This window comes from Lacerta agilis, chromosome 10 (assembly GCF_009819535.1).
Source record: "Lacerta agilis isolate rLacAgi1 chromosome 10, rLacAgi1.pri, whole genome shotgun sequence".
NCBI classification, from domain to species: Eukaryota; Metazoa; Chordata; class Lepidosauria; order Squamata; family Lacertidae; genus Lacerta; species Lacerta agilis.
Window position 1 is genome coordinate 50854441 of NC_046321.1, and position 26921 is coordinate 50881361.

General features: G+C 41.4%; 1 protein-coding gene across 5 annotated transcripts in view; it reads left to right on the forward strand.

Annotated features, from left to right (window-relative positions):
- Positions 1-2722: 2722 nt before the first annotated feature.
- FOXP2 (forkhead box P2) overlaps positions 2723-26921 on the forward strand; it is a 334810-nt gene continuing 310611 nt past the window's right edge. For all 5 annotated transcript variants that reach the window (XM_033163382.1, XM_033163377.1, XM_033163379.1 and 2 more), the window contains exons 1-2: positions 2723-2774; positions 10482-10612. The gene's annotated coding sequence lies outside the window, so the exon portion shown is untranslated. The remainder of the gene's footprint in view (positions 2775-10481; positions 10613-26921) is intronic.

Here is a 26921-nt window from a genome sequence, read left to right on the forward strand (position 1 = left end):
TATTGCGGACAAATACTGAAGCGGGTCTAAAATAAGGGAAGCTTCCACCCATTGCCCTGACCCTCCTGTCCCTGAAGTATCCTCACCCACCCAAGGCTTTACATGTCAATACAAAATGGTTTTAAATTTTAAATATTAAGCTGTAAAAGAAAAGTGGAGGGGCGCAGGAAAATGTTACCAAAAAGGTAGGAGTAAATTGCACAATCTGCGGTTTTTTTTTTTTTTTTTGCGGATCTGTGCCTGTAGAAATTAACTTGAGTTTTATTACAAAATCTTGTGGCCGTAGGGTTGATTTACAAAGTAATTCCCAGTTCTGTGTAATCTGTCCTAACCTGTGACTGGGCTCATACTCATGAAGAAATGGGTGTGTTAACTAGCCAGTACATTACTACAGCTGCAGCATGGTCCCCATGGAAATTGCAACCACGTGCAGCTTCATTTCAATTTGCGCTTCACTGTGGAATGGAGAGTTCAGTGTTTCTTGGTTGTAGAGGAAAAACATTATTAACTGATCCTCAGACTGGAGTATGGCTAGATGAAGAAGGTTCTTAGGCAAACCTGAGTATCAGGATATGTCCCCCTTCATGTTCCTCTCAGCTCTCTGTATAGGAAAAGACAAATGTGGAGTTTTTGAACCTTTTTTGTTCTCCAACAGAATTTGAACTCACTCCCCTTCTCAGTAGTCATCTCTCCTGTAGAAAAATACAGCTTGGGAAGCATAGATAGTCCCCGGAATGTTTCAGCCACTTTTCGCAGCCGCTTAGCCTTCTTCTTAGCTGTGACTCCCACTGAAAGGGTTTGAAATCCACAGGCAAACATCTAGCAAACTGGAAAATGAAGTCACGTTTTACTTGTGCCTCACTTATTTAACCTTCGTGCAAGCACCCTATAGTTCTCCAATTTGAAGAACTGAGGTGTTAAATGCTAGGAAAATGACACAATATATACACACTGTAAATTTTTGAGCAAATGTAATGCTGTAGCATTTAAAACTTAACTATAAATGTTTGAAAATATTCCTAATAGTGTTTGTAGCATGAGTGCAGATGGTGTAAGAAAATGTTCCTTTATTATTACTCCTCCCTAGATACTATGATGAACCAGAATGAACAATTATTACAACTGAGAGTTTTGCAGGCAGGGTTTTGTTTTTGTTTTGTTTTTTAATATATTTACACAATATATTGAAGCTGCCTTTTCAGAGCTGCAACAATCCCACAATGAATAAATATTTAGCTGAATTTAAAGTGTGTTTTGTACACATATCTGAATGTATTCACATGCAAGATGATGCTGAACCTGATAAACACACAGGCATACACAGACAAACATGCCAAGTGTGCATATATTGGCAGAGGAACAGGGATATTATTATCACAACCATTGAAACCTGTAGTAGAACCCATATTAGATCGTATTAAAAAAAACTATACATGACTTTTTAAAAATGTCAGGATTACATTTGTAGCTCCCACGTGTAGGATCATCCTTATTTTTAGTTGCCTCTGCCTTTAGAAATGTGCAGAAGAAGTGTTCTAAATAATCTAGAACCAGTGTTTCAGTTTTGTGCTTTTATGTAGGCAGTGGGTTGGTTCGTGTGCTAGGCCAAACCAGGGTCTGGTGGTACTGGAATGAAACCCATGCTTGCATGCTCCTTTCTCCCCTGGGCACTTCTTAAATGCTTCGCTTCATTCCCCAAAGGGACCATGGTGGGTCTCCCTAGACTAGGGAGGCAGACTTGGGGGGGGCAGACTATATGGGGGGGGGAATGATGCAAGAGTACCATGAGCCCCGGTGGCTGCTTACCTGTGTCTTGCGAGCAGCAGGGCTGGCGGCAGTGGCGGAGGGATGATGAGCGGTGCACGAAAGGGCTCAGGAGAGGGGCTGCTTAAAATGGCAGCCGCTGGAGCGCTGCTGCTGTTGGCACCAACAAAGCCCAGCCCCCTTCCTCCTCTAGGCAGGGTGGGGAGAAGCCAGGAAGCGGGAGGGAGGCGCGACCGCCGCCGTGTGAGGGAGAGGGAGGGAGTGGGAAAGAACACGTGCACTAGCGATCCATGCGGCGACTCCTGGACCATCCGTGGGCCAGATCCAGAAGGCAATTGGGCCTGATCCGGCCTCGGACCTTAGTTTGTCTACCCATGCCCTGGACAATGGGTAGGCAAACTAAGGCCTGGGGGCCGGATCTGGCCCAGTCGCCTTCTAAATCCTAGTGCCATGCTCTTTGCTACCAACAGTTAGAGGGTGGCACACATACATAACCATTTGTGACTGCCAGTTCTGGGATGGGGAGGGAGGATTCTGGGAAAATTAAAATATGCTGCAAGATTCCTCAGCATATCTCAAGTGGTGGTGTGTGTGTGTTGAGGATAATGGTTTAATTTCCTGAAATGGGAATGTTTGCTTATGTTAAATTACTGTGTACTTTTAACATGGTTCCCCACCCACTTTGTCAGTAGCTCTCATGTGATTGGATGACTGTGAGTCACGTGAGAGTGGCATTCCATTCTGTTGTGACCGTTAGTCCAGTAATTTGTTTTGTAACTGTCTTTCTGCTTCTCTCTATCTGTGAGGGAAAATGGCTGCTGAGAGAGGTTTCTCAGGATACTACTGTGTGTCAGTGTGATCTGTCTGAAGTGAGACAGACACAGGAAGATCCCTAAAAGTTAACAGGGAGAAACCTGTTCAGGAGCTCTCTGTAAGGAACAGAGAGAATACTGCTGAGGTAAAAACCGTTCATAAGAAACTGTAAGGCCTGAGTGAGATCTACAATTCAAGTGAGAATGTACCCATGTTTGAATAAGCATACTATTGTAATATATTATTCTCAGTTATATGTTTATGAAAGTAAAGTTCTTTTGGATATAAAGTCTTTACAAAGCTATCAATCTCCTAGAAGAGGAGTTAACTTCGTAGCTGTAAGCTACTCTGTTACTTTGCATATCACCAAAATTTATACACCCCTGCCACACACCAGTGTGTATGTGACCTGTTGGTATTCCAAGACATATTCCTGGCTGGCTTCTGATACCAGCATGTTTGTGAGAAACTTGCTTCACTGACAGAGAGTGTGATTGGGTTTTGACTCCAGAAGTGTTTATGATGGAGAAGTACTTCCTAATGTATAATTTAAATATTTCTTTTTGTAAGAAGAAATGCACCAAAGCATAAGTAATATATTAAGTTACTTGTAATAATACTTATAACTATAATAGGTTTAGCTTTTTATTAGTGAGCGTAGGAGAGGGGAATTATTTTGGCAGTGGTTGTGTGCCTTACTTACCGGTACTTTGTTTTTTGTTTTTTTTAAATAAAAAAATTAATGGCCTATCAAAAATAGTATAAACGATAGCAATCAGAATTTGATATTAAGCCGAGTAGATTGCATTTTAAAATTCTGTCACTTATTTCTATACATAAATCAAATTTGGATGAAGATACTTTACATCTTTGTACAAGGAAAAAAGAAAATAATATTTTTCCTTGTAGAGTAATGAAGTATTTCTAGACAAAGTGGATTTATGATTGTAACATCTTTTGACAAGCACATTGGACTGTAGAAAGAGCATCCAACTTGGGGCTTGGGGCATATGTTGCTACCTTCTGCTAGCATAGCTCCAAAGCAAGTCACTGTTCGCTAAGGGTCAGGTTCATGCTTTCAGATCAGAGAAAAGTAATATATGGTTGCGTTTTCAGAAGTGATAATTTGTAATATATAATGTAAATAGGTTTGTACGTAAAGATGCTCTGACCTATTTATGTCATGGACTGATGGGATCGATGTATTCAAGCCTAGTCTATAAAAGTAATTATATAAAAGTGTTCAGAACTGAGCCCATATGGTTTAAAAGGTATGGTGGGCTGGAGACCTAAACTATCACTGCTGATAAACATTCAGGGGCAATAGCCTACTCTTTTGTCTGTCCAATTAGGGCAGGGCAAAATGAACAGTCGCCTCTTACTACTTACCAGTAAATTAAATGGTAGTCTGGCTAATATGGGAAGGGGTCACCAACCTTTGGGACCTGTGGTCACATTGGCAAACCAGAGAAACTGTTGTTAACACCACAACTAAACACACTGTACTTGGGTACAACATAACACTTCTTTCAAGCCTACTTTCAGCATGGGGAGGGGACTTTGTGATTGCCAGAGAATGCCTCTGTGAGCTCATTGGTGACCCCTACTTTAGATAAAAAGATCCCAGTGTATGTACAGCTTTAAAGGATAAGAACCAGCACTTTTAAATTGAACCTTGAGGCAGTCAGATAGATAGTGGTGAACTTCTAACATGGGTCATTCCTAGTTAAAAATCTGGCCACTGCATACTGTACTACTTGTAGTTTTTCAATGCTCTTCCTAGTTTGTTCTTTTCAATCAAGTGCCTCCTTTTTTGAACACAGTTAAATTGATAATTTGAAGGCATAGAAGACCCCTGCAGGTGTTCTTCTCAATATGATTGTAATGGTATGGGGAGAGCAGGGGTGTGCAAGATGTGGCTGTCCTTCACCATCCATGCACTGGGGGAGATGTTGGAAGCAGGGAGCTTGGTCTTTGCACATAGACCCACCTGCCCACTTCCTACACATGTGAAAATCAGGGTTAAGGGACTAACAGAATCAGCCCAGCTCTCAGCCTCTTAATCCTTTTCCCCATTGAAAGCCAATCTGAGTAAAGTGGTACCTCAGGTTACATATGCTTTAGGTTACATACGCTTCAGGTTACCGGTACATACTCCGCTAACCCAGAAATAACGCTTCAGGTTAAGAACTTTGCTTCAGGATAAGAACAGAAATTGTGCTCTGGCGGTGCAGCGGCAGCGGGAGGCCCCATTAGCTAATGTGGTGCTTCAGGTTAAGAACAGTTTCAGGTTAAGAACAGACCTCCAGAACGAATTAAGTTCTTAACCCGAGGTACCACTATACGTGCAACTGAACTGAATACATATTTCCCTCTCCTTTTGTCCAATGTTACGTTATGAGTACCTTGGCCCTGAGTCCTGTTGCATATATTGATGACATTTATATAAGTGCTAATAATAATGTTTTTATGATTAGACCACCAACCTGCTGAAAATGACCATAGGTGTATGGATTAATAAATAACTGTTTTACGCATGATTGAGATTTGCTTACATTTTGAATGAAGAGTCTCTTTAAGAGTGAATCTGATGATGAGGGTGGTAATAAATAGATTTTTAGAATGTGGATTCTGTGAGGCAAAATAGAAATTTAGCTCAACCATGTGTGGAGCAAAAGTATTAATATGTTTAGTTTTAGTTCTTTTTTAGTTCTTTTGTTATTTCATTTGGCTTGTTGGATCATAAACTATTATCATCATTATCATCATTATTACTGTCACCGTCAACAACTTTTGTACCTAACCCCTTGAGTCATGGTGGGATTCCGATTTTATTGACGTAGACCATGCTTAGAGAAAGTAACAGCCCCAAGCTCACCTAATGAGCTTCATGAGTGATTGGGAATTTAAATACACAGGTCCATGATCAAAACCCAACAGTCTAATCACTATACCACCCTGGCCTGTAACACACCAAAGACTATGGATTTGCTGCTACTTTCCCAGATGTTTTAACTTTCTGCTGTAAATCTGTGATCTAATGATGACAAATGCATGCCTTGAAAAAGCAGCAGTTACTGAAAGTTTCCTGCTGCACATACACCTTGGTGTGAGTTCACACGCAGGAACAACTGTGAACTTTATTGTAATTGAACAGGTCAACTTGCCCCCAAACAAAACAATTTGCTGAGGCAGTGTTACAATAAGGCAAGCGTGAATTCAAGAATTTACCAAACTAATGTGCATCTTTTGGGGTGGGTGGGTGGGGATTGCTATTGTGACAAAATTACCAAATGTGTATTGAAACTTTCTGTGCCACACAACATTTTGACCATTCATTAACAGTTTTATTTTTTAAATGATTCATAACTCAGCATTAAAAATCAATCTCAGAGCAGGATACGGCATAACAAAATAGAATATAGAATAACAACCAAACCACTGTAATGGTACATTTGGAGCTATATTGCAGCACTATGAGAGCAGGAAAAAAAACACCTTAATCAAATTCCCGAGTAAGTAAATATGTATTTACAAGATGTCTAAAATCCATCATGGTTGATGTCAACTGAATCTATGAGGAGAGGGCATTCCACACCCGGCTGGCCTTACAGAGAAGGCCCTCTCACCTGCTGCTGCATTTTGCAACATTAGCTAATGTGGCATTATTAAGAGTCTCGAAGATTAGGCTGGTCTGTAGGGAAGTAAGGAGTCTAATGAAGCGTACCAGCCCTTGTGTATATGAATAATATCATAAAATTATTGCAATTAATAAAAATTCTTATTACAAACACCCTGAAATTATTTGCAGTAAGCATTTTTATTGCCTTCTACATATTTCATGTATTTTGGTGTATTCCATTTTGAGAACGTTTTCTTTTTCCATCCTGGGAATTTAACATATGGATGAAGATGCTGCGATGATTAGTTATACAAGATCTGGTGACCAATATTTAATTCAGGTTGTCATTTCTGAGCAACAGGACTACAGATGGCAAGGTTTTGACTGCCCATCACAGCCCTAATACCTCGGGGAGAGCTGTTGCTCATGAACCTCTTTTACATGCTTCAGGTCATGAGTAGTCAAACCTGTTACAGCACCTGCTTTTGCATATGCAAATCTGTTGTTTTGACATTTCATTAAGCAAGTGGTCTCTTGTGTTGGTAAAGAAGTCTGCAGCATGGACCATACAAAATGAAATTTAGCAACAAAAAATACTAATGTGATTTCAGTAGCATATAGCCATGGGATACTGCTTCTGTTTTGGGACTTTGTTTCTGGAAGACTGCCTGTAATCTTGAAGAAGGGTAGAGAGTCAAGTATATGTTTGGAGGCAAGAAGAAAAGGGAAGGTGTTTGCTGTCTGCTGTCATTGACTGTAGGATAGTTGTGAAGTTTGACATGCCCAGAAGCTAATGGATGCCATGTGGGGCAGCCATACACAGCATACTTCAGTTTTCATCATCTGGTGAGCCTCCAGCGTGATTCCCAGGCACAAGAGCTGTAACACGTCTACTTTGGTTTGGAGCTGATTGATCCGTAGTACAGAACATGCTTGTGGGATCTCTTGTTATAGAAGGACATAAATGATTGAAATGATTTCTTTAAGAAAAGAGGTGGTGGTGGTGAAAGTGTGATTTGTTTGTAGGCTGGAATGCTTAGTAAAATAATTTGCTATATAATCACTGACAGTTTGCTGCAAAAGTGAGTGTGTATCCATGTCTAAATTATTTCAAACTACTTAAATCTTTGCAGGATTGTATTTAGAAAAAGTAGGTAGGGAACTAAAGCAGAGTAAAAGCCAACTTGTTTCCCTTTTTAAAAAATGCATTTTGTGTATGTGTGTTTTGTGAATGGGATTGTTACAGGGTTATATAGAAATGACACTCCAGTATTTATTTATAAACAGATTGACAGGGTGTGTCTTTTCTTCCCCCCCCCCAGCTCCAAACTGCTATAGTTTGCCATGTAGGAGAAGGTGGGAATGTTTTTTTTAAAATAGATGAACAAATAATAAATGCTGTCCTTTTGGCTTAAGTTGTTGATGTTCCCTCCCCACCCCAGATACTGAAAGATTCTGATGGCACAGGAAGTATTGTGGTAATGCTGTTGACGGTGTTAATTATCCGAGCTCTGGTTTGTCAACAGTGTGCATCTCAATGGAATAAGCAAAAATGAAAAAAGCTACATTTAGAGCTGCATTTTGTTGGAGAAAGGGGGGATCTTACCTTTTAACCTTGTCAACAGATTTATTTTTGACATTCTGACACAAAGCATTATTTGTGCAAGGGTTGGAAGTTTAACTCTTCAAGCAACTAGATACCATTTTTATTGGGTTATTAATTCTGGTAGGTGTTAATCTCATCAAGATTTGCAGGCATTTTCCTTCATAGGCCATTCTGATTTGTAGCTTTTTCTTTTCACAGCAGTATTAAATACCAAACCTTCTCTGATATGGAAGTTCATTAGAGATATGTCTTTGATGGCAGCCCTTTCAGGGCTTCAGTTTCAAATACCTTGATGTAAAGCTTAAGAAGCCATTGTGTTGTAAGCCCTCCTTGATGTGCCTTATTTAGATCTGCATAGTAAATCAAGGAAAGTAAATAACAAGGCAGCAGATGGAAGCATGGAGATAAGGCCAGTGAACAATTGTATTTGTATTTTGTTATGATGTTGACAGGAGCTAAAATTCACTAATCTAGTTCAACTGATCTGCATTTCAAAGAAATCTCATTTAGCAGCAACTTGAAGGTTTGGAGGATAAAGTTCTTTTTATTGCAGCTTTTATTGCATTCTTTGCTAATTTATCTGGTCAAGATTTAGCCTGGCTTACTTAAAAACAGCAAGCATGTTACAAGGAGTCTTAAATACTACCAAAGCAATAATGTCTAGACTATGAACCGAAGGTAATTACATATCTAGCACTGAATAGGAAACATTTAGGAAATATGTTGTCCATCCATACTGAATCGTAAAAGGAATGCAGATAAGGTATTCCCCCCCCCCCCGATTTTCTCTTAGCTTCTTTTCCAGGGAGAAAGGAAAAAAGACTAATACCTAAGCAGCTGCTTAAAAACATTAAATATAATAAGTGGGCCTTTGTGCATTTTGAATCCTGTTCTATTCCCAGTGTTTCTCCCTTAATTTAACTTGGAACAAAATAAAATATTTTAGCAAATAACAGACTTGCTCTTTGTTAAAACAATATACCAAAATGTACACAAACATGACATGTAATGTGGGTACAAAATGAAGTAATAAAAATCCTTAGGTTTATGTGTTTTATGTACGGAGTATATTTGAATGAGAAAACCATTTGAAAAGCAGGGATTAAGGATATTGATGTGTGATTTTAGTAACTTTGAGCTAGCTAAAGAGGAAGGCTGGAGGCAGGGTAATAGCTGCCTGCAGATTTGAGCCTATTGGCATGCTGCCTAAATAAAAAAGAACAAGTTCAGATAATACCCACCATCTTGTAACTGGCTTTCACTAGTTGGGACAAGAATGGGTCAGACTTTCATTTCATGTTGGCCACTTACATGCTTACTCTATGCATGGCCAGGTGAGACTGACAGAAAGGTAAATGAAACAATATTGAGACCTTGTTGTGCCTCAAGACTTTGATGTTCCTTTTTGTTCTCCTCACTTGGACAAGACTTCTGTTCCTGCTGAGCTTCCATTGTGGTTTTGAATAAGCCCAGGCATTTTGTACTGATTGACCCTCTTGACTTTCCCTTTCAACTTCCTTTTAACCAATGCCTTTGTTTTGAGGAAGTTTCCTCTTTTGAAATCAAATGTGAAGGTGTTGGATTTTCTTGGCAATTATCTATGCATTGGTAACCCTCTATATATCAGTAACCCCTCCTGTCTTAGCTTGGCACGGTGCTGCAAAAAAAAAGGGGGGACCAGGGAGTAGCAAAATGGCTGTGAGCTCCCCTCTGAGATCTCACATGCTTGTGCAGACTGCTCTTGTCTTTGTCAACCAGGCCAGGAATATAGGAATATATGCAGTACTGTATAATCCTGATCAGACAATTCATTGCTGGGTGGAAGAGGTATATACAGTGGTACCTCAGGTTACCGATGCTTCAGGTTACAGACGCTTCAGGTTACAGAATCCGCTAACTCAGAAATAGTACCTCAGGTTAAGAACTTTACTTCAGTGAGAACAGAAATTGCGTGGTGGCGGTGCGGCGGCAGCGGGAGGCCCCATTAGCTAAAATGGTACCTCAGGTTAAGAACAGTTTCAGGTTAAGAACGGACCTCCAGAACAAATTAGGTTCTTAACCCGAGGTACCACTGTACACTTGTAGAAGAATATATGTTGTGGAGTTTCCTTATTAACAGCCAATGGAACAATGTATGGGTTGTTGGTTAGGTTGGGTGGATATGAAAGTGAGGAGTAAGTATACCTTGAATAAAAGGAACTGAGGTGGTAGTGGATAAAATTTGCCGATTTTTGATACATTACGCAATACTGTATTCTACTTTGGAACTTTCAGTCTTACGCTCGTTGTATATCTTATCCCAGACATTTGTGCAAGTTGTAATGCAAGCTTTCCAGAGTGATCCCAGAGTTCTGCCAAAGCTATCCCAAGATAAATTTGGGATTAAAATATTGCAGGAAGAAATGTAATTTTCTAAGCACGGTTGTGTTATGTTAAAACTTTGCTTTATAAATATCCTTCAGGACAGAGTTAATTTACCTGTCTGTCTTGGTTTTCAGGTGTTTGGCAAAAATATGTAAGTCCTTTATTCCTCAGCTTAATACAATGCATAAATATGCAATGAAACTTTTCTGTAATATATGAAGGGAGCTGGGAATGGTTTGAAAAACCCACAGGAACAATTTAGTATAAAACAGGCTATCAGATCTAAACATTTCTCTGTTCTTTGTCATGCAGATAACTCACTGTCTCTGAAGGGACCTCATTTCTTAACTTTTTGAGAGCCTAGTGATTGAGGAAAGGCCATTACAAGCAGAAAGAAAGAAGTCCTCTTGCAAAAATAGGAGAAAAGAGGAGCTGAAAGAAATGTAAGTGTTTCAGTGAACCTTTCTTAGCTAGTATTGAGTACTTAATATTGTCCATGGTGTGTTCAAAGTATAACTCACTCTCTTAATTCACTTATCAATTCTGTCCCATTTGTGAATGAGAATCAGCAAACTTCTTTGTCAATTGGGACAGAATAGGCAGAAGGAGGTATAGAAGCACATTTTCCCAGAATGCACTGGTGACCCCAAAATGCTGGACAGTCTGTCCCTGATGTGCTGTTTGTCCCCCTTTCCCTCATTCATTATTTTCTTCTGATATTGGACTAGATTGAATTCATGCCTATTCCTTCAAAAATGTAGAGGAGGAATTCTAGCTGAACAGAAAAAAATTCTGTGGAAGTTTGCTGCTTGGGGTAGGATGAATGATTTTAGCCAAGCATTCTTCCTGAAAAATTTGCACATCTCAAGTTTACAGGAAAATTTGAAAACTGTGTGTGCAGGGGGAGAAACATTTGCTGGATTGTGAAATGGAGTGTTCCACAATCTATAGCGTATACCAGGGTCCGGCACGCTATCACTGCGTTGCTTTGCTTTTAATGCCTGGCAACCCCTGGCTATTAGCAGAGTTCAAAGCCACAGCGAAAGCTTGTGTGTAACTGCCAAGGCAGCCCAGTAATAACTCACTGAAGCGTTGTCTTCTTAATGAGCTAACTTTATTTACAAAAACAATAAATCTTCTCCCGGAGTGCTCAGTTCCATGACTGCTCCGGTCGGTGAAAACGAAACCAAAAAGTACAGCTCACACAGACAAAGACAAAAGCCCGTATGTGAACTGCCCACACAGTGATCAGTGCGTCGCAGCAGAGCATTTAACTCTTCAGGCTCTGATACTCTCCACACCCCCTCTCGCGCTGGTTCACTGTGGAAAACATCAGTACATCAACTTATACAAGAGATACCCGTTACAGAACTCCTCATGTCTTGAAAGGTTTAACGGTTTTGTGAACCATCAGCTAAATTTCAGTACTCGGACAATAGCTGAGTTTCACCATCCTAATTGAACACTTTGGCACACATTTTTAAATCTGATATCCAGATGCTTTGTTCTGGCCTTAAACTCGCGCTGACTTCCGCCAATTTTAGACAAGGTTGATTGTCTTCCCAGATGACAATGGGGTAAATCACAAACACCGTAGATTTCTTGTACTAACATTTATAGAACTCTACCTCTCTGCACAAATCGGATAGAGCACTAAACTCAGCTTCGGTGGAGGAGAGTGCGATTAGACTCTGTTTTTTTCGACCTCCAACCAATCAGAGAATTTCCAATTTTACTACTGAACCAGATACAGATTTCCGATCTTCTAGATTGGCCCAATCGCTGTCTGGTAGCACGTAAGTTTGGGCTCACCCGGTGCTGACAGCTTGAGACGGAAATCTTTAGTGTCGTGCAGGTATCTTAACACTCTTTTTATACCGTTCCAGGCATGGACACTAGGTTTCTGAAGCTTCTCTGCTCAGCAAATTGACTGCAAAAGCTATGTCTGGGCGAGTCCACTGGGACAAGTATAACAAACTTCCCAAAGCAGACTGAAAGACTTCGGGGCTTTCAAAAACAGCTTTATCCCCGACTTGGGAATCTTTTATGAAACTTGCTTCCATGGGTGTTCTAGCACCCTTGCAGTCAGACATCCTAAACTTTTCTAGTATCTGCTCAATTTGCCTTCCTGGCTGAGCATGAAACTACCATCTTCAATCCTGTCAACCTGTACTCCTAGGTAATTTTTCACAGGTCCTAGGTTTTTGTGTTTAAAGTATTTGCTCAACTCTTTAGCAAATTTTTGCACCTGTTTCTGGCTCCTTGCCAGAAATATGATGTCATCTACAAAAACTAACAGTAGCTCCTGTTGCTCCTGAGAGCCCTTCAGATATAGGCAGCTATCCGCCAAGCTTTTCTGGAAACCCATTTTTTCCAAGACATCATTGAGATACAAATTCCAATTTCTGGCCGATTGTCGCAGACCATAAATTGACTTGTGGAGTTTCCACACTAGATTTGTACCTTCCTCTTCGAAACCTGGTGGTGGCAACATATACAACTCTTCTTCCAAATTTGCATTTAGATAGGCCACACTATATCAAATGCTGCACAGTGAAACCTCTTTGAGCAGCTGATGCTAGAAGCATGCGAAGAGACTCACTGCGAGAAGTGGGAGCATAAACTTCTGTAAAATGCAACCCCTTCTGCTGTGTGAAACCCCTTGCGACTAGCCTTGCCTTATATTGTGGTTCACCAGATATTGTGGGTTTGAGTCTATATACCCACCGGCTGCCAACAGCTCGCTTGCCCTCTGGCAGTGGTGTGGTGCTATAGACTCCTAGCGATCTCATGGGAGTTCAATTCCTTCTCCATCGCTTCCTGCCATTTGCTAGCTTCCTCTGGAGGTAACCTCTGAACCTCCTCAAAGCTTTCTGGCTCACATTGAGCCATGCAAGCCCATACACTGGTTGCTGTGAACCGTTCGGGTGGTTTAACTTTTGTTGTGCGTGCCGACCGTCTTAGCACAACGTCAGGTACCCCCTCTGACTTCCCTACATCAGAGTCAGACTTCGTGTCAGAGATCTCACTCAGTGACTTACTGCGTCTCCGTGTCACCTCGGGACTAGATGTGGGTGACGTAGGCTCACTCTTTACTTCGTGCTCACTTGCTCTTGGAGTTACCGGGGCTAGGTACTCTTTCAGGTTCCTGTACTTCTCCTTCCTCATCATCAGACACATCTAGACTGTCTAGGAGAATATCAGGATTCCCGTGAACACGCCTCCACCCATCTTGTTCGCAGAACTCAGCACTTCTGCTAATGTGGATACGTGATTGGTCACCTTCTGCATTCACAAACCTCCAGCCCTTACAATTTGGCTCATAGCCACAGAAAATCATCTTCCTTGATTTGGGGCTTCCCTTCCTTCTTTTAGATTTGGGAAAAAGAAACATAGGCTTCACAACCAAAGGTTCGGAAGAAATGCACTTTTGGCTTCTTGCCATACAGTACGAAATAGGGTGTGTCCCTCACAACAGAATTGTAGGCCCTATTCAAACAAAAATTGGCAGTCCGCCAGGCTTCCGCCCAGAAGCGTTGCGGCAATTAGCGTCAAAAAGCATAGCGTCCGCAGCTTCCCCTAATGTGCGGTTGCGGCGTTCTGCAACACCATTCTCCTGTGGACTGTCAGGACAGGTTAATCTGTGCTTGATGCCCTTTTTTCCGAAAGAAATTTCTCAGATCTGACCCTAGGAACTCCCCGCCTCGGTCACTCTGGAAGCTTTTTCACCTTTAGGGAAAATTGAAGCTCAATTTCAATGACCCAGTCCTTTACCACTGAGGCCGCCTCCCTCTTGTCTTTCAAAGGGAACAACCACGACATTCTAGAATGGTCCGTCAACGAGAACTAGAGCATAATGGGACCCGCCAAGACTGGCAGTAGCCATAGGACCGGTCAGATCCATATGAATCAGCTCAAAACACCGTGTGCTTACCCGTTCTGACCTTGGGTAGCTACACTTCTTGACTTTAGCACGTTTACATGCTCTGCAATCGAGAAATTTAGAGCATGACTTGAACTTGCACCCGTGAGCACATTCTGGTACTTTGCTCACATATTTCCAGCATACATGCGCCATTCTTCGATGCCAGAGATGTTGACACCTATCATGCACAGGAGCATTGACACACTGTGCTTGCGCTGTATCTGGGCTACTCCTGTCTGTTTGCCCCCTCCCATCTAGGACAAACAGCCCATCCTTGCTTCGGCTTTTCACACTAACTAGCACTACCCCCTCTTTGGAGATAGAGCATGTGTCACCTTCAAAACAGACCTTAAAGCCATCTCTTAGCAATGCAGGTACTGATAACAAACCACTTTTCATGCCAGGTAACACATAAACATTTAGCTGTGCATGCAAGCACTGCATAAAATAAGAACCAGTAGAAGAAAGTGTCCTGGTGCTTCCATCTGCCAGTTGACTTGCTTCTTTTCAGCAACTTCTTTGCAGTTCTGCAACTGGCCATCAGGGGGGCATAAATTGTCTGAAGCTCCCGAGTCGATGATCCAAGATAAACTGCTTTTCTGTCCTCCCCGGACTGTTGCCATGGCAGCAGACAAGTTCTGAAAAACTTTGCCTCCTTCAAAGCCTTTGCCACGGCCTCTGGCACGTCTCTGGTTTCCTCCTCCTCCCCCTTCTGGGTTGGTTGCCATGGGAACTTAATTGGCTGGCCTTTGAAGTTTCTTGCCAGGGTGCATTTTCGAGCTACGTGGGAGGGAGAGTTGCACCGATAACATCTCCTTCCAGCATAAGCTTGCACAGTGGAGGAATCCTCCCTGCTTCTCTGAGAACTGCATTCTTTGCTAGCACAGCCACTCTTAGAAACAGAAACTGCTGCTTCTTTCTGGCGTCTTTGCTCTTCATCTGAAAGTCTCCCCGAAACATAGTGCTAGGGTCAGGTCAGCGGTAGGCATAGCCTCAAATGAGAGACATAAATTTTCAAAGCTTTTGTCAAGGCTGGATAACAGAATATACACCATAACGTCCTCTGGCAAACTCAATTTTGTGTTGCCTCAGCCTATGAAATGCTGCCAAAACGCTAGCTAGTGGGTTTTCACGCTTTCCCCAGGCTTTAGTTTTCAGCTCAAACAGATGCCTCATAGCATGTAGTTTTGCTCCAGCTGTTTCTCTTTGGTGCACACGTACTAAATTTTGCCAAGCCTCATGTGCACATGCAGCTTGCTGGACGTGGGGTTAACACAGAAACATCACAGCTCATCACTATGGCACAAAGCGCTCTCTGATCTTTGCGTTTTGCTGCTGCAGCTGTGTTTAGCTCTGCCTGCGTGGCTCCATCAGGGCAGACCTCCGGGGGGGGCTGATACACAATCCCAAAGGTCCTTCCCCAATAGCCAAAAACCTTGCCCTTTGTTGCCATTCCTCCCAGTTATGGCCATTCAAGGGTGCAAAAGGGTGGAGCAAAGCTGTCCTTATTGCCATCCATCTCCAGCTCCTTTGGGGCTCTTAGCGTACTCACTCAGTAGCTCTCCTGGCTCCCTTCCTGGGCTGGAACGATGGCTGCTTTCACTTCTGTGTCCAGCTTCTGCCAGCGAGTTCCACTGCCCTATGCCGACTGCATCAAGACAGGCTTCTCCAGCTGGCTGCGTGGGCGCCTTGCAGCTAACACTGTGCTTTTAATTACATCCATAACCTGCTGGATTGTGAAATGGAGTGTTCCACAATCTATAGCGTATACCAGGGTCCGGCACGCTATCACTGCGTTGCTTTGCTTTTAATGCCTGGCAACCCCTGGCTATTAGCAGAGTTCAAAGCCACAGCGAAAGCTTGTGTGTAACTGCCAAGGCAGCCCAGTAATAACTCACTGAAGCGTGGTCTTCTTAATGAGCTAACTTTATTTACAAAAACAATAAATCTTCTCCCGGAGTGCTCAGTTCCTATGACTGCTCCGGTCGGTGAAAACGAAACCAAAAAGTACAGCTCACACAGACAAAGACAAAAGCCCGTATGTGAACTGCCCCCCACAGTGATCAGTGCGTCGCAGCAGAGCATTTAACTCTTCAGGCTCTGATACTCTCCACAACATTCACATCCCTAAATTCTGCTAGAAAGCTGGAGAAGGGAAGCAAATAATTTTGCCCGTACTTTATATTGGCAAATTTCACACCTTTTCCACAAGAGAATATTAATATTATGCTTGGCAATAAGCCCAGGCCTGTAGGTGAATATGTGGGCACTGGAAAGGGGAAATGATTTAATTTACTTTGTTGGTGATCACTGGTGCTGAAAACCTTCATCTCATCCAGAACACTGCTTCTCTTGACTTTCAGTAATCTGTGTCTAATTAGTTACAATGGTTTGCTCCTAATGGAACATTTTAGATTACATAAAAAGAGGACTTGCATTTTCATTTCCTAATCGGAACTAAAACCAAACATTGCAACCCAGTCAGTAGTGAGAGAAGTACTATTTGTACAAAATTATTTAGATATACCTCTTGAATCTCATAGTGAAATCATTCCACATCAAAACTTAACAGTTAGTTCACTCTGGTTCTTCTGTTAATGCTTTTATATCTTTAAATTTCGAGTGCATGTAGGACTTCGCAGATTATTACATTTCTTACAATGAAGGTTGTATACCTAGATATGTGCATAATGATGTGTATATATTTATGATAATATTTAGGGCTGGGCAATATCTGGTTTTCAAACATTGCGATATATCACCAGCTAAACATTGTGATATACCACTATATCACAATGTCTAAAATAAGGATGGAACTATGCAGAGGTGATTGGCAATATTTGGTTTGTTTTCCTCCACACCCAGTTCAGAGATATCAAGCCCATTTTACATAGAAAGTACTGAGACCGAGTTATGGCAGGTTCCGCAAACAATGTACCAAGTCTATGACTGAGTATGGATTTGAACATAGGTCCACTATATTCATCCTTCAGAGTACACAGTTCTAAAATATAGTACGCTTATCTCAAAAATGAAGATATTTATTTTGTCATTCTTGTGGACAAGTAGAAGTTTGATTATGAATTGGTAACAGCAGGTGGGACCCTCCTGCAGTGCAATATTGCCATGTATCTCTACTTGCTAATAGAAGTGCTTCTGTTTTGGAATTTCAAGGCATCCTAAGCAAGAACTTAGTCGTGCTGTCAAGCCTTACAGTGAGATTCAGGAATGAAAATAGAAATAATTCCACATGTACCCCCAAACACTACCTGCTGAGCATTTTATAGCAGTATGTGAAGAATGGGAAAGGAATATGGAGTCATTTCACCTTTACTTCTTAACTTTGCCATACTCATGGTTCTAAAACAAACAACCATAAACCACACCTACCCTAGTTTACCCATTGCAGGAACAGACACCTTAATATTCTGTGTCTCAGACTGCTATCAACTGTAGACTTAATCTGTGTGATTTCATACCTTGCTTTTTCCTCTCCTCCTCTGTGGTCTGAACTGGAACTTCACTGTTCATATACTGTATATTCTGGCGTATAAGACTACTTTTTAATCTAGGAAAATCTTCTCAAAATTTAGGGGTCGTCTTATACACCAGGTGGAGAATCTGCAGTCGAGTATATCTCAAACTGTATATTTTAACTGGAAAAGTTGGGGGTCGTCCTATACGCCCAGTCGTCTTATACGCCGGAAAATACAGTAGATGTTAAAAGCATGGAGACTAAATGAAATCCTGCAGAATGCCATAGTGCAAATGCCAAGAATCTGAGCAAAAGCCTCCCAGACTTGCAGATAGATGCAGAACCGCTGTAACAGTGCTCCCAGCTAACCTGCAGTCACTCCAGGAGGTGAGTGGTATCAGCAGGCTCCATCTGTGCCAACTTTTAAACGCCTGCTGAAAACTTTTCTAATCCACTAGGCCTATGCAGGCAATTAGGCGCACACCCACCACAATGCTCTATTGATGTTTGCTTTAATTTCCTCTTGCTTTTATGACGTTATTGTTTGGTTTTATGTTGTTGTATACCTCTGTGATACATTTTCATGATACAAAAGGAATGTTAGCACACTGCCAATAGCTATCAATGCACCCCTGGGCCCATGGAGGGAATATATTGCCACCTCTTTCAAGGCAATAGACATACACCTTTCTGTAAAGAGGCACTGACTTCCCCTTCAATCCACCCAGTCAATCCTTTCTGGCTAACACAGGCCATGAATGACAAGAGTCAAGGAGAACTTGCGGTTGTCCAGACCCCTCAATGTCCTCTCCGCATCCTTGGGACTTCAGTAACTTAAACTGATCCAACAAAACTAAACTTCATAATGCTCTGGCACATTTCCAATGCAGCTTCATCCACTGTAGCATCAATTTCAGAGCACATGCGAGTGATGGTGTTATGGATTGCATAAAATTGACAGACTAATATTGAGGATCTGATGCCTTTTTTGGTATGCGTGTGTAGGGAGCATGCAGTATTTTATGATTGCATTTAGTAGAAGCTGTAACTTTTCTTGTTGATTTGAAATCAGATAAAATAGTGGTTAGGAGGATCTTCTTATTCCCTCCCCACAAACTTCCATGTTGATGAACTCAAAATTATGTTGCATTGCATATTCCTGACAATGAATTCTATAAGTAAAATACACCTGCGTAACATGTGTTGTAGAAAATCTAAACAAGCATTTCATGTGCACATCATACTGTTTTGTAAAATTATTCTCTTGTCTTAACTATCCTGCTGAATGAAAAAGTGCTGGATTCCAGTTCTGTGGATAGTGGGTGGGAGAGTAGCAGCATGAGTTTCTCTGGCCTAGGTACTTTGACAGTTTAGGATACCGAGAATAAAGAAATTACTGCCAATTCATTTTATGTTATCTTAAAATTGTACAGCACTTTGTAAACACAGATGAATTAGGCATCACAACCCCCTGCCCCATGTTAAAACAGCACAATTCATTAGCAGTGCTGCAGAAGAAGAACGAAATCTCTTTTAACAATATGTTAGCTCAGCTGCCTGTTCCGCACTCTGTACAATTACTTAGTGCAGATTCATTTGCATCCATTTGCCACACTTGTATAACTTCTAGAAATTGCAAAGCTGGTTTCATATTACAGCTGCCACATGGACGGCTTTTTTTTGCATGGTAATGTTTTAGTGTATATTGATGCATCAAATGGATTGGGCTCTTTGCATCCAGCCCTCCCCACCCTAAGAAGGTGATAAGCATCCTGTCAGCTGCATGAAGCAATTTAAGATATATACATTATTACCCTTTACACTGGCTTCAGTAGTTTTCACCCCTGTGTTTTATATCTTTGTACACATGACATTACTCACCATTAGCCACAATCTACTCCCCCCCCCCGAAATACTGCTTTCACTCTGAAATTCCAGTTTCACTCTGACTTCAAACTGTCGAAGGAAGGGCTACAAATGCTAAGAAGAGTTTAAACAATCAGCTCTGTGATGTGTTCACTTAGACTTTTCCTCTGTTATTTGGGAATAAATCCATTTCATTGGGAAGATGTATAGATAGGATCATTGCTGCAGCCGCAAGATGATGATCTTTGCTGGGGCAGGGGGTGTAGTGGCAGAGTTGGAGGGCCGAAAGCTTCACCGTAGGATTTGGAGTAGGTAGTAGTGGTGGGTAATGGGAAACTATGGTCAGAGGAGCAGGCAGAGTAGAAACAGGATTTGCAAAATCAAATGGAAAATGCAGCGAGAAAAACTGCTTTACTGCTTTTAATGTGTACATACCCTAAGTGTCTTCCCTGTGGTATGTAGATCAGCCCTAACACATTCTACTGTACAGAACATGGTGCAAGACCCCTTAATATTCTGAAGTGGCCTTACTTTCCTTACTTAAGGCAACACCAGCATGAGGTATAAAGACGTCTTGGAAACTTTGGTCACAGTGTTCAGTGTAGCAGTCAAGCCATAATAAGAGGAAGATTTGTGATAAAAGCAAAAGGGTCTGAACAAAGGGTACCATATGAGCCTGAAGTTTAGATTTCTAATATCCAGAATGGTGGCCTGTTGTTGTAAATAATGCAGTATTTCAGGATTGTGGATCTCATTTGCAATTTATTTTTTGAGCATAAAGAGACTAGCCAGGTAGCAATTATTGGATTATAATGTACAGTATTATAATGTAATGATACATTTTAATAGTACAGTGCATAAGGCCAAAGTTTGGTATTTATTGTAAGCTCAGAATAAAGCTTCAAAACGCTATCTCTGATATCATGCTAACTGGCTGAAAGTGTCCTTCACAAAACAAAATGCAGCAGGTGATAATTGTACAGCTCTGCATTTGCCCAAGTGGATGATGAAATGCTTCTTGCAGCCACTATCTATCAGTTAATAATAATACCCTACTGTAGCTTCTAGAAGCCTTGCCCAGTACAGTTCATAAAGGGTTATCTGTTAGTGAAGAGCCCTAAGCTCCAGGTATAACTATTCTTAGGCAAATCCCATTTCGCTGCCTGAGGCAAAACTGGAATGTGCTACCTCCTGCTGCCACGGCACCTCCGAAACATCCCCCTTCTGGCTGAACTTGGTGAGAGGGGGAACATTCCACAAGGCCTTGCTGTGCCCCAGAATGCAGCCCCTCCCACCAAAACTGTGGGAGAGGGGGGCATTCTGAGAAGCCTGACACAGCTGCTTCACTGCACGCAACACGCTGGCTGGTTCTGATTATTCCCAACTAGTTCAGTAGGCAATTTTGTATTTCTGTGTATTAGGAATGCCTCCCTGTCTTAATTTTAGGCTTGTATGTACCTAGAAAGTCTCTCTCCCCCCTTTCGTTCTTTTGCTGTGCTGCTGTACCCAGTTTACACATTTGCAGCACAATCCAAAGTGAGTTGCAGTATGGAGTGAGAAACTGTAGGCAAAACTCTTCTGACTTGTCATGGCTTGGGTGGGAGGCGTGGGGGTGGGCTGCTCTTTTCTCCTTCCCATTGAGGCCAATGAGGGAAGAGGAATTACCTACCGTATATACCCGAGTATAAGCCGACCCGAATATAAACCGAGGCACCTAATTTTCCTACAAAACCTGGGAAAGCTTGTTGACTCAAGTATAAGCCGGTTCACCTTTGGCCGCTGTGGAGGAGGAGGAGGAATAGCAGCTCGAAAGCAGCCCTTTGTGCTGCTCCTTCCTCTTCCTCCTTTGCCAAGTTTGCATTATGCGAGCAGTCAGGAATGGAACAAGCTCTGCCTGGGGAGAGTAAAGAACCGCCGTTTCTTGTACGCTTCTTAAGGAATGGTAACGGGGGAGAGGCGGGTGGAAGGCATGAGGCAGAGAGAGAGAAAGGGCTTCTTTCTCGCCTGCCCCCACCGCCCGCCTCACTCAAGTATAAACCGAGGGCAGCTTTTTCAGCACAAAAAATGTGCTGAAAAAACTAGGCTTATACTCAAGTATATAGACGTATGTCAGCTCCAGGTTGGTGTAGGTGCATAGGGCTCAGGATGGGCCAACTCAGCGGGATGCAGGAACTTTAGACGCAGTGAATCAGAGGCCACTTTTGTTCTATGTGTTCTCCATCACTGGAATGCCCCATTTTGAGGCTTAATGCTAGCTACTGCTGGTGGAACACCACACCATACCACCATATGCCGGTGTAGATTTCCATGGACCTAATCCCAACCTTATCCAACCAGCAGATCTGGGGCTAAGGATTGACTTGCAAATTTGTGTATGCATGTATTATTTCAATATTGTTACAGATCTAGAGTTAGTAAACATTAGAAATTAGTAAAATGGTAGAATTCAGATGATATTTAGGACATTGAAGGACAGTTCTGCTGAACTGTGCCAAACATGGAAATCTCTGGGTTTATCCTATGCAAACTAGCCTGGCCAGGATGGTTGAATGCAAGTCATGATGAAACAATGGCCAGGCATCTACACATCACAGAGGTTGCCTTGGGTCTGTGCAAAACGAGTTGTCATGCTTACTGTGGGCAGAGAAAGGTTTAGGGTTGAAAACAGGAGGGGCAAGCTGTGTCCACAGTGGGGAACACAGAGGCTTGGAGCAAGCATTCTGGGAACAAGATGGAGGAAATAGGTAGAACTCCATGTGGGGGCTGAAGGTCAGAACCATCTTGGTTGGTTGACTGAAGGCTGGCTGGGACAGAGACATGGAGATGTCTTAGAATCTGATGCTGCACTGCATCTTAACACTCAACAGAAATGCGACCCTGGGTAAGCTCCTGGACCCCCCCTCAGCAGAAATTGGGTGTGGCGCACAGCCTTCCTAACAATATTGTATTAGCATTTCAAAATTAGCATTTGTGTTTGAAACTTGCTATATTGGATACATTTTACATTATTTTAAGTAAATATAAGTAAGTAAGTATATGTATTGCCAGGAAGTAGACAGGATTTATATGAGGAAATGGAAGCTTTGATGTTGATTGCTACTCTACCATTTACATAAGCCCATCTTCAACCAAAAGGATATAAAAGACGGCAGCATCACAAATACTGTAGATAAGATGTGTAATTGCAGAACCCATCTGCTCTATGGGGGGTGTTTGTGTATTTTATTAACACCAATAATGTTGAACTAATTAACAGAGATCTCTCACAAAGCAATGCAGGTCTTAAATATTCCTGAACAGAAAAATAGATAGGTTTAATGAGAAAGCTGTACAACGGGTTTTTGTTTTAACCCTATAGTACTATTGTTGTTTGAAGCCCCTAATTCCAAACATGAGCACTAGTTACCATAGACTTCTTTTTATTCCTAATTACACCTAATAATTACAAAGTTATTGTAATGTTGAAATCAATGAATAGTTTACTTAAGCCCACTGATCACAGTGGGTCTACTCTTGAGTAGCGTTGGTATCCTATGTTAATTTCAGCAGTGTATTCATTTTTGCAGTCATTGACAGTAGGAAGAGAAGCTCAGTTTCCAAATGATATAAGGTCAAGGTGTAATGTGTTGAAGACTGAGATTAAGATAAAGGAGGGACTGGATTATAGATGAGGGCTAAGAATGCTGTGAAAATCAACAAACAAGAATCTAGATATAAACATTAGCAATAAGTTCAGATTGAATAAGATAGAGGAAAGTTTCCAGAGAGAACAGAAATGGAAACTCTCATTTTTTCAGGATGTCTGCTTGTGACTGAAAGTCGACACATGTTTAAAACATGTATATGCATGTCTACTAATGTCAGATAAGGATGTACAGTAGCACCTTGGCTTACTTTACCCTCGGGTAACGTAAACTTCAGGTTGCGAAAGTGGCAAACCCAAAGTGTTTCGCCATGCGCAAAAGCGGTCCCTCCGGTTGCAGAAACCTCAGGATCCGACCAAAGCAGATCCCGTCTTCAACAGGAGGTACTACTGTATAGGTTTGCATTTTTAAAGCTTTTAGCTGTACTGATATTTCATGGTAGTATTCTTATGTGGGTAAGTGTACTATTTTAAGGTGCTGGTTTAAAATTAAAATATCCAGAGGAAAAACCCTCATTGTTGTTCTTCCACATGTATTGCAGAAATCATTTAGTAATAACTGTATTCTTATGAGTTTGTGGGTGCCACACACTTGTATTCCCTGGACCCAGCAAGTTTTAGAAATAATTAAGCCAGGCTAGCTAGCTTCCAATGCTCAGGTGATTGATCGCCTGGGTGATGGGCCATTAAGAGAACTATGGAAAGAAGATGGGCCATTAAGAAAGCAAAAGAAAGGAGGCTTTGTGCCAGATGACAAATGGGTGGAGCCCCTCCTCTGGCTCTTTGAAAGACAAAGCCTGAGTTTTTGTGTTGAGAGTTTTCTATAATGCAACCTAGAAGTAAAGCTGCAGGCTGGAAATCCAGAGAGGCAGAGCACAATGTTTGATTTCTCCTTGCATTCAAGGCTGCGTCTATGGGAGAAACAAGGAGTGTTAATGCTGTGAACCCCTTCCTTGTAGGTTCAGGTTGTATATATGTGTACATAAACCATATATCATAAAGACACCACAGTCTCTGCTGTACCTCATTCTGAAAAGTAAGCAGAGACCCAAGGTAAGCACCTGGAACCCCTGGACTATTGCACCGCTTGGAGATTGGTGATGTGCAACACTATGATAAATAAAGGGAAGGGAGAGTCCTGGCTAGCTCAGTTGGTAGAGCGTGAGACACTTCTTCTCAGGGTTGTGAATTCGAGCCCCACATTATGCAAAAGAATCGTGCATTGCAGGGGATTGGACTAGATGGTGCTTGTGGTCATTTCCAACTCTACAGTTCTATGACTCTGCAATTCTATTTTATTTACTTAACAAAATGCATATGCTGCTTGATAAAACCTAAGCAGTTTACAATTTTGAGATAGGAGTAAACAAACAAGAAGGTAGATACCCAAGATATGGCCTGCACCCTAGCTTGACTAATTTAGAGCTCTATTGAGTTTTGAATGCTGGCATTCCTAGTTTCTCTTTATATTTCTATAGGATGAATATAACCCATCCTAACTCTTTTTGCGATTTGAGGCACAATGCATTCACTAAAAACAGCTAGTTTACATGTCACACTTTAGATTCCTGTCCAGGGATAGTATACTGGTTGCCTTTAGTGTAGAGTTTTAATTTAACTGATGAAAGTTAATGCCTAACAATCATCTCTATATTAATTGTGTCCCTTCCTTGATTGTTGGGCAAAATGTCAGTAGAACTCTTGGCTCTGTTTCATACGCAAAATGTAAGAAAAGTAGGTTAGAAGGAAATGACCTTTGTTAGTTCAAGAAAGGCTGCTGGTGCCAGCTAGGTGAGAAACTAGATATGTATATACAGAACTGTAGAGAATCTCTGGTGACTTAGTTACTTACGCAACTTTTAGTGTTTTGTCAGTAGCATAAGTTTTAAGACACATGAAGTATTTCCAGGAAGTTTGCAAGCTGATGGCATTGTAATATTTAAGATGATTTAAAAGGTTGTTCCCTATTCAGTGTTTGTGGAGGATTAAGTGCTTACATTGCCTGAGGATATTTTTGTTTTCCCTCAAAAAGATCTACTAAATGCAAAAATTCTGCTGCTAAAACATTTGGTTGGCACAGATATTCACAAACCTAAAACTGCTGGAGCCAAACCTTTTCCAGTATTTACTTCGCAGTGTTGCGCTTGCAATACAACTGCCCATCTGTGATCCTCCTGTGATGCTTTGCTGTCTTTGGCAGTAATGTAGATGGATTGCTTGAGGATGTATGTGGGAAGAAGGGAATGAAAGCCAGTGACACTGACAAGTGGCTCCCTCACTTTTAGATCCTTCATAACTTCACTGCTTGTGGTTGCGCCATTCGAAATAAGTAATTTTTAATTTCTAGTAGCGCCTGTCTTCTCATGCAAAGTGACAATTCCATGCCATTTTTACAGCACCCAGTATTTTTAGGCAGTTTTATAAACCTTCTGAAGCTGCATTTAGAAAAATAAAGCTAAGCAGGATATGTTTAGAAAGGTGTCTCTGGCTAGAGTTAGGAAAATAAAAGTATTCAGCACCAGGAACCTGAATCTCAAATCCCAATCACAAATTGGCAGCTGTAATTAGGTTCTGAAAAACATGTTAAGAATTTCGTGAGGTAATACATCATTCTTCGAGAGGGCAATATATCACATTTGCTATGGTTTGTGAGGACTTTAAAGAAAAGAAAAATGTGGTGGTGGGAGACTAGCTTCAGAGAAAATAAGTCCTGTGAATGACAAAGGAAGTCATGGTTAACACACACTATTGTGTTAAGCCCATCTATGGCTCCATCTGCACTATATAACCTGGGAACTGCAGTTTAAGTTGTGTCCCCTCACAGAGCTACAATTCGCAGTGTTCCCTAGGAAGAGGTATTGATGGTTATACCAGTCTGGAGGTTGTAGCTCTGTAAGGGGACAATTTTCAGCACCCTTAACAAACCACAGTTCCCAGGATGTTATTTTTTTAGGGGGGGGGAGCCAGGACAATTTAAAGTGGCACGATACAGCTTTAAAATATAGTACAGATGGGGCCTGGTTCTAAAAATCAGTTTAGATGGTATTTTGCACACGGGTCTTTCTTTTTGGGTGGTGTGGGGCAGGAATTAGCTTCCAGAATGCCTTTATTATAGAAGTGAATTCAGCTAGTTAGTGTGACATTTAGATATTAATCTAAGATAGAGTATCTTAATTTTGCTGTAGCGCAATATGCCTGCCAGTAATTTCGTATAATCGGCACAAGCAGTACAGCAGTGCTGCATCACAAAGTGTTTTATGGAGGTCAAAAGAAGATTTGGCACAATGCTGATGCAGGAGTAAGGTTTGATGCTGTAGCCCTCCTCAGGCTCTTGAATGCTGGAATGGCAGATTAAAGCCATTCTCAGTGTCCGTTTTGTGGCTGTAAGTGAAAAGGGAGTGTGGCATATCAAGAGAATAAGATTGGAGATAACTTAAGTAAAATAAAATATTGTATGGCGATGGTTATTTTTTTCATACATGGTATGTATTTTTTGTATATATTTTTACATAGTATGTTTTTGTATTGTAAATTGCCCTGTGATCCTTGGATGAAGGGCGGCATAGATATTTAATAAAATAAATAAACAAGTAATATATCCTAAAGAATTTTAAGAGTCATGAATTTTACACAACAATTTTAGCAAGTTATATGGGAAATAACTGGCAGGCATCAGTGGAGGATGAACTTTATTACTACACTTGCTTAGCATGGGGTGCTATTGTCATTACCTTGTCCCTTGTACCTATCTCCTTAGGATGGTTTGAGTCTTACATAGACGGTATCTGTATGAAGACAGGAGATGGATGGGTTATATTGTGATGTTTACAAAGCCAGAAAAGG